Genomic DNA, 9,154 nt, shown 5'->3' on the forward strand with positions numbered 1-9,154 from the left:
CCTCAATTCATCGGGGCATGGACTCTACAAGGTGTCGAACTTGTTCCACAGGCGTGATGGCCTATGTTGACTCCAATGCTTCCCACACTTGTGTCAAGTTGGCTGGATGTCCTTTGGGTGGTGGACTATTCTGTATACACATGGGAAACTGTGTGAAAACCCCCAGCAGTATTGCAGTTCTTGAAACCAGTGCGTCTGGCACCTACTACCACACCTCATTCATAGGCACTTACATGTATTGTCTTGCCCAAACATCCTCTAAATGGATCACATACACAATACACTATTCAATTGTCTCAAGGCTTAAAAATCCTTCTTTAACCTGTCTCCTCCCCTTCATCTACACTGAAGTGGATTTAACAAGTGACTTCAACAAGGGATCATAGCTTTCACTTGGATTCACATGGTCAGTCTATGTCATGGAAAGAGCAGTAAGATACAGTTGAACACTGATTCTGATCTATCACCTAATACCTACATTACTCATAAATCCATTGACAGTGAGTGGTAGCCTGAACTGCACGCAGACACTTTGTTTAATCGTAATTTCATACATTTTACACACATCTAGGCAAAGCAATTTCCACAAACTGCAATGAGCTTGTTAGTCCCTTTTTTGTCAGTCCCACCATATCCCCATCCCCACCATACTGCAGCATCAGTGTAGTGTAGTGTCCAATAGTCAATGCTTTCTCTCTTCTCTCTCTGAATCATCTGGTCCTTCTGCCTCTCAATTCCTGACCTTGTCCTCCAGAGCCTTCAGCTCTCCCTCCACCTGTTGGGGGAAGTCGGCTCTCACCTGCCAGGTAAAGTACACCCTCAGCTCCTGGGTCTCCTTCTCCCAGAAGACCTTTGGCAGGTCGAAGAGGGTTTTATCTAGAAGGTATACAGCTTTTGTAAAAAATAAAAAATAAAATCTAGCAAGTTTAGGAGAATTTATGCAGCAGGTAGGATAATTAATGTTGCAGGTTATGATAAATAGATTAAAGTACAGATAAGGGTTAGGATTAGATAAAATGCAAAAATAATTCAACTTTTGACGTAAATTTGACAAAAGCTTTATCCCACCAAGACTTGACTGTCGAAGAGGGCGCCAATTTCCACCTTGCCGCTCATGCCCTGCAGGTCGTTGGCTCTCTCCTGTGGTACCTGTGGACGTCACGTCAATAAGAAGTCATTTTGGTAGCAGGTTAGGAACGGCAGAATGGCCCCAGATAGCATATGATAGCAAAATGTGTTGAAAAGTAGGAAATTAGCTTTAACACTGCAACACTTTGTCTCAGCCTCATGGCAAAATGTGAACACAAGCATGATGAACTATAAAACACCTAAATAAATCTCTGCTTCATGGCAAAAAGGGTAGAATTTCAGGAAGTTAGCTTTAAAACTGACAAATTGTGTAGAATAGCATTGTAAAATTGCAAATGTTTCTCTCTGCACCATGGCAAATGTGTTGAAACTCAGGAAAGTACAATGGCAAGAAAAAGTATGTGAACCCTTTGGAATTACATGGATTTCTGTATAAATTGGTCATAAAATGTCACAACAATAGACACACAGTGTGCTTAAACTAACAACACACAAATTATTATATTTTCCTTGTCTTTATTGAATACATCTGTTACGAATGCCTTTGGCCCGACAGTCTAGGGAGGATGGTAATGGGACCCGTAACATAACTCACGCAAAGTGTAATAGTGACAAAGTAACGGTGAGAACGAAATAACCACAGACAACTAAATTCTACCGTCAAACTCAGGGTTTATTAGTAAACACACAGTAAGGGGGGGGGGGGGGGGGGGCAGGAAAAGGGACTGAGCTGGACCCAAGGAAAGAAAGAATAAGCATCCAAAAACACCCCTAAGCTAGACTAGCCTATTTAAACAACAGCTAACTAACTAACCAAAAATACAGTGGGTGGTCCACCCAGTTCTAAGTAGTGTATTTAACAAAGTTTACCTACGGGTAGTGTATGCCCCTGTCTGGTTACCCCCTTTTCCCACCATCAAACAAACACTCAAACACCATAACACAACCAATACTCACAGGTGGGGACAAAGTGACATGTATCCTAAACTACATAAGCGCTCTACAAACATATGGCATTTACAGAGAGATTGCTACACAAAGAGATCGAGCTCCAGAGAAAACAACTGACAGGGTTTTTAACCCAAGGGAAAGGGACTGTGATTGGGTAGGAGAAAAAGGAGCAGGTGTCTTCTAATTAGCAACTGATTGATGACTGATTGGGGAATGATGATTGTCACCTGTGAGTAGGGGAGAAGGAGAGAAAAGAAATACGCACAGGATACACACAGAATACTTGTATCCGTAACAACATCATTTAAAAATTCACAGTGTAGGTTGGAAAAGTTAAGGCTAATGACTTCTCCAAAAGCTAATTGGAGTCAGGAGTCAGCTAACCTGGAGTCCAGTCAATGAGATTAGTGATGTTGGTTAGAGTTGCCCTGCCCTATACAAAACACTCTCAAAGTTTGAGTTTGCTATTCACAAGAAGCATTGCCTGATGTGAACCATGCCTTGAACAAAAAAGATCTCAGAAGACCTAAGATTAGGAATTGTTGACTTGCATACATCTGGAAAGGGTTACAAAAGTATCTCTAAAAGCCTTGATTTTAATTAGTCCACGGTAAGACAAATTGTCTATAAATGGAGAAAGTTCAGCACTGTTGCTACTCTCCCTAGGACTGGCCATCCTGCAAAGATGACTGCAAGAACACAGCGCAGAATGCTCAATGAGGTTAAGAAGAATCCTAGAGTGTCAGTTAAAGACACACAGCAATCTCTGGAACATGCTAACATCTCTGTTGACGAGTCAACGATACGTAAAACACTGAACAAAAATTGTGTTCATGGGAGGACACCACAGAAGAAGCCACTGCTGTCCAAAAAAACATTGCTGCATGTCTAAAGTTCACAAAAGAGCACCTGGATGTTTCACAAAATATTGGCAAAATATTCTGTGGACAGATTTAACTAAAGTTAAGATGTTTGGAAGGAACACACAGCACTATGTGTGGAGAAAAAAAGGCACAGCACACAAACATCAAAACCTCATCCCAACTGTAAAGTTTGGTGGAGGGAGCGTCATGGTTTGGGTCTGCTTTGCTGCCTCAGGGCCTGGACAGCTTGCTATCATTGACGGAAAAATTATTTCCCAAGTTTATCAAGACTTTTTGCAGCAGAATGTAAGGCTATCTGTCCGCCAATTGAAGGTCAACAGAAGTTGGGTGATGCAACAGGACAACAACCCAAAACACAGAAGTAAAACAACAACAGAATTATTTCAACAGAAGAAAATACTCCTTCTGGAGTGACCCAGTCAGAGTCCTGACCTCAACCCGATTGCGATGCAGTGACATGACCTCAAGAGAGCGGTTCACACCAGACATCACAAGAATATTGCTGAACTGAAACAGTTCAGTACTACAGAAAACGTTTGGTTGAGGTTATTGCTTCCAGAGGGTAAACCAGTTATTAAATTCAAAGGTTCACAAACTTTTCCCAACCTGCACAGTGAATGTTTACTCGGTGTGTTCAATAAAGATGTGAAAACGTGTAATTGTTTGCGTGTTATTAATTTAACCTGTCTAGGATGAGTGTGCCGCTAGCGGCACTCCCCCCCCCCCCCACTGAAAAACCAGTGCCGCGAAATTCAAAAAAAATATTTTTTTTAAATATTTAACTTTCACACATTAAAGTCCAATACAGCTAATGAAAGACACAGATCTTGTGAATCCAGTCAACATGTCCGATTTTTAAAATGTTTTACAGGGAAGACACAATATGTAAAGATGTACATCTATTACCTAAAAACACATTAGCATAATCCACCATCTTTTATTTGTCCACCAACACCAGTAGCCATCACCAATTCGGCTAAACTAAGATATTTATAGCCCCTAACCAACAAAAAAACTCATTAGATGACAGTCTGATAACATATTTATGGTATGGGATAGGTTTTGTTAGAAAAAAGTGCATATTTCAGGTAGATGGCATAGGTTACAATTGCACCCACCGTCACAAATGGAATAGAAAAACTACTTAGAGCAACGTGTTTACCTACTTACTAATCATCAAACATTTCGTAAAAATACACAGCATACACGAATCGAAAGACACAGATCCTGTGAATACAGACAATATTTCAGATTTTCTAAGTGTCTTACAGCGAAAACACAATAAATCGTTATATTAGCATAGCACATACCACATAGCAGCCCAGCATTGATTCTAGCCAAAGTGAGCGATAAAAGTCAACATCGCCAAAAGATATTAATTTTTTCACTAACCTTCTCAGAATTCTTCCGATGACACTCCTGTAACATCACATTACAACATGCATATACAGTTTGATCGCAAATGTGGATATTTAGCCACCAAAATCGTGGTTATACAATGAGAAAAGTAGCCGAGCTGGTCAGAAAATGTCCTTGCGCCACTTAGACAGTGATCTACTCTTATACATAAATACTCATAAACGTGACTAAAAAATATAGGGTGGACAGGGATTGATAGACAATTTAATTCTTAATACAATTGCGTTATTACATTTTTTAATTTATCCTTACTTTTCAATACAGTTTGCGCCAAGCGAAGCTACGTCAAAAAACATGGCGTCCTAAGCCACTAAAATGTTTCGACAGAAACACGATTTATCATAATAAAAATGTCCTACCTTGAGCTGTTCTTCCATCAGTATCTTGGGCAAAGGATCCTTTCTTGGGAGAAATCGTCTTTTGGTGGAAAGCTGTCCTCTTGCCATGTGGAAATGCCAACTGCGTTCGGGATGAACTGAAAAGCGTGCCCAACTATTCACATCGTTGCAAAAATAAATGTCCCAAAATCGCACTAAACGGATATAAATTGCTATAAAACGCTTTAAATTAACTACCTTATGATGTTTTTAACTCCCATAACGAGTAGAAACATGACCCGAGTAATATTACCCCCTTCACTAATGCTTGGAAAAGGTGCGGGCCGGTGTCCTCTAGGCGCATGACGCAGCTCCAAAAGAATGACTAGCTTCAGGGTTTTTTCATTTGTAGGGCCTGTGAACGCGCAATCGACCCCATTGGAATCGTCATCACGTAAAGGCATCCAGGGGAAGACGTAAGAAGTGTCCGTATAGTCATAGCAAAATCAGTGCCCTTTTAACTGACTTCAGAACAGTGGCCAACATTTCTGAAATCTGAATCCATGTCAGGGAAATTGCTGTAGAATGGGCTCTGTTCCACTTAGAGACAAAATTTCAACTCCTATAGAAACTATAGACTGTTTTCTATCCAATAATAATAATAATATGCATATTGTACAATCAAGGATTTTGTGGGAAGCCGTTTAAAAAAAGTACCCAATTAGCATAAATAGCCTAAACAGCGCCCTCATCCCCAACAGGTTTTAAGCAGACTGTGTTTGTCTATTGTTGTGACTTAGATGAAGATCAGATCAAATTGTATGACCAATTTAAGCAGGTAATTCCAAAGGGTTCATATACTTTTTCTTGCCACTGTAAGCTCAGGGTACCAAATGCTGTCTTCCAACTCTGGTTAGGAGAGCATTTTCCTAAACCATATCCCTTTTACAGTGTAACGGGTGTCGTCGTCGGATGGGGAATCGGACCAAAGCGCAGCGTGGTGAGTGTTCATGACTTTTATTGAAACTGAACACTTTAACAAAAAAATAACAGAGAGAATACACGAAACCGAAACAGTCCTGTCAGGTGAAGAACACTAAAGATAAAACAACTACCCACAAAGCATCGGTGGGGAAGAGCTACCTAAGTATGGTTCCCAATTTCTCTATTATTAAAACAAGACCCAGATGGCAAATATAAAGACCCAGTCTATTTAAAAAACTGGAGGCCCCTTACACTTCAATGTTGTGATGCAAAAATACTAGCAAAATGCATAGCACTCAGAAATAAAAGGGTTTTACCAGGTATTGTTCATCCTGATCAGACACGTTTTTACATGGACGATACATTGGAGATAATATACGACATTTGATGCCTGTAACTACTAGGAATAATAGAACATCATGAAACATATAAGAAGCCAGGAATGGTATTTATAGCGGATTTTGAAAAGGCATTTGATAAAGTAAGACTGGATTTTATTTATAAATGCCTGGATTTTTTCAATTTCGGTAATTCTCTTATAAAATGGGTAAAAATAAAATATAGCAACCCCAGGTGTAAAATAGTAAATAACGGCTACTTCACAGAGAGTTTTTAATTGTCAAGAGGAGTTAAACAAGGGTGTCCGCTGTCACCATATCTATTCGTTATGGCCATCGAAATGCTAGCTATTAAAATGCTAGCTAATTAAAATCAATAACAACATTAGAGGATTAGAAATCCAAGGCTTAAAAACAAAGGTGTCCATGTATGCCGATGACTCAAGTTTTATGTTAAGTCCGCAAGCTAGATCCCTGCAATGTCTCATTCAAGATCTAGATAACTTTTCTGTACTCTCTGGACTAAAACCTGTGTACAATATTACGTATTGGAAATTTTACATTACCCTGCAGCTTACCTATAAAATGGGCTGATGGTGAAGTAGACATACTTGGTATTCATATCACAAAACATATTAGTACGTTCTCCACAATGAATTTCGATAGAAAACTTGTAAAAATAGACAATATCCTGCAAACATGGAGAGGTAAATACCTGTCTATTTATGGAAAAAATGCCCTGATTAACTCCTTAGTCATATCTCAGTTTACTCACTTACTTATGGCGCTGCCTACTCCTGATGATTCGTTTTTCAAATCATATGAGCAAAAAATATTTATCTTTATCTGGGACGCTAAACCAGACAAAATAAAACGAGCCTATCTATAAAATGAATATGAATTGCGTGGGTTGAGAATATTAAATATAAAAGCACTAAACCTCTCTAAAAGCTTCACTCATTCAAAAGTTTTATTTGAACCCTAAATGGTTCTCAAGTAGATTACTAAGAAAAGCTCATCCATTGTTTAAAAATGGCCTTTTTGCCTTTGTGTAGATTGCCATGTCTCATTTTCGATTAATTCAAAATGATACTTTTTTCAAAGTATCTGTCTTTTTCAAACAAGCATTGCAGAGCTGGCTACAATTTCAATTTTATCCCCCTGAAAAGATAGAACAAATATTACCACAAATATTATGGCTGAACTCAAATGTGCTGGTTGATAAAATACCTGTATTTTTGGGAAAGATGTTGGAAAAGGGTATTTTGTTCTTAATGATATTGTAAATTGTAATGGTAGAGTTATGTCCTTCATGGGAAGGTCTGCTCAATCCAAGAGTACAACCAATTGATTACAGCATTGCCCCAAAAATGGAGGAGGCGGGTGGCAGCGGGAGGAGGTAGGGAACTGGTCTGTCTGCCCAATATAAAGGATCAAAACTGGCGGAGGAATAAAAATAGCAAAATAGGAAAGTATACCAGTTTCATTTGAGGACCATAATGTTGACAACTGTGCCATACAGATTGCAAAATAGTTGGGAAGAGATTTTTGATGTACCGATTTCATAGTACAGGGTGTATGAGTTGATATATAAAACAACGCAAGATTCAAGAATTCGTGCTTTTCAGCTAAAATTATTATATAGAATTCTTGCCACCAACAAAATGTTGAATATTTGGGGCATAAAATCATCGAAGCTCTGCAGATTTTGTTGTGAGGATACAGAATCAATAGACATTTATCATTTATTTTGGTATTGCCCTCAGGTAGCCTGTTTCTGGTCTCAGGTTCAGGAATGGCTGAAAATGCATCGCATTGATCTAAAATTGACCCTAGAAATAGTACTGTTATGAGATCTGAAGAGACCGGGTAAGTCAATTACTACTATACTAATACTCTTAGTAAAAGTATTTATCTTCAACACGCAATCTGTAGATTATATTCGATTATATAGATTGAAATTGTACGTTAAACATCATAGCATAGTTGAAAGATATGTGTTGCGTAGAAACACGAAGTGGGTGGCCAGCAGAGATAGATAGGATGGGCTGAGGGAAGGTGAGGGTTGGTATGTGGAATTGGAGACAAGTGGGAGTTGAGTTGCTGTGTGAGAGAGAGAATGATGGTCAAAAGATAAAGGGGGAATTAAAGTCTAAATTAAACATAATAAAAGTACATTTGAATGACACTAAGTGGCAGTGTTTTCACAACTAATGCCGGTTTGCCTGAGGCTGATGCCGTGCAGGTGGTTATACACATGCATATACACACACTCTCATTCAAATAAACACATACAAGAACACACACGTACATGTAATAGTGCCAGACATGCACATAAACATATACAGTTGGCATCGCTGTTATGATTTCAGTTGTCCTTGATGTCCTTTGTTTTAAATGTATTATTATTATTATTATTTTTGCATAGTTTTTTTGCTGTTTCTTCTGTCTTTTCCTTTTTTCTCTTTAGTTCTCTTTGTTGTTGGTGCATTGGGGGTGGGGAATGGAATTAATTGTATTTTTTATTTTTTATCTTCCAGGGGGGGGACTGTGGGAGGGATCTTGAATGGTTGAGGGACAGCTATTGGGGAACTGTGGGGGATCTTGGAGGGTTCGGGTTTCACAAGATTGAGATCATGAAAAGGGAAACTATGACATATATTTTATATCACTATCATGCACACGCACTCTCACACATAAGGATGGCTCTGTTGCGGAAAGACTGATACATGTTTGATAGTGTCTTGATGAAATATTGTTTGTGCTACATGTTCTAATACTTTAATGTTACCATTTCCTTGTGTTTTTTGTAATAAATAATACAAAGTAAACCGTGTTGTTCATGGGAGGACACCACAGAAGAAGCCACTGCTGTCCAAAAAAACATTGCTGCATTTCTGAAGTTCACAAAAGAGCACCTGGATGTTTCACAGCGCTACTGGCAAAATATTCTGTGGACAGATTAAACTAAAGTGGAGTTGTTTGGAAGGAACACACAACACTATGTGTGGAGAAAAAAAGGCACAGCACACAAACATAAAAACCTCATCCCAACTGTAAAGTATGGTGGAGGGAGCATCATGGTTTGGGTCTGCTTTGCTTCCACAGGGCCTGGACAGCTTGCTATCATTGATGGAAAAATGAATTCCCAAGTTTATCAAGACTTTTTGCA

Source organism: Salvelinus namaycush, unplaced genomic scaffold (assembly GCF_016432855.1).
Source record: "Salvelinus namaycush isolate Seneca unplaced genomic scaffold, SaNama_1.0 Scaffold387, whole genome shotgun sequence".
In the NCBI taxonomy this organism is placed as follows: Eukaryota; Metazoa; Chordata; class Actinopteri; order Salmoniformes; family Salmonidae; genus Salvelinus; species Salvelinus namaycush.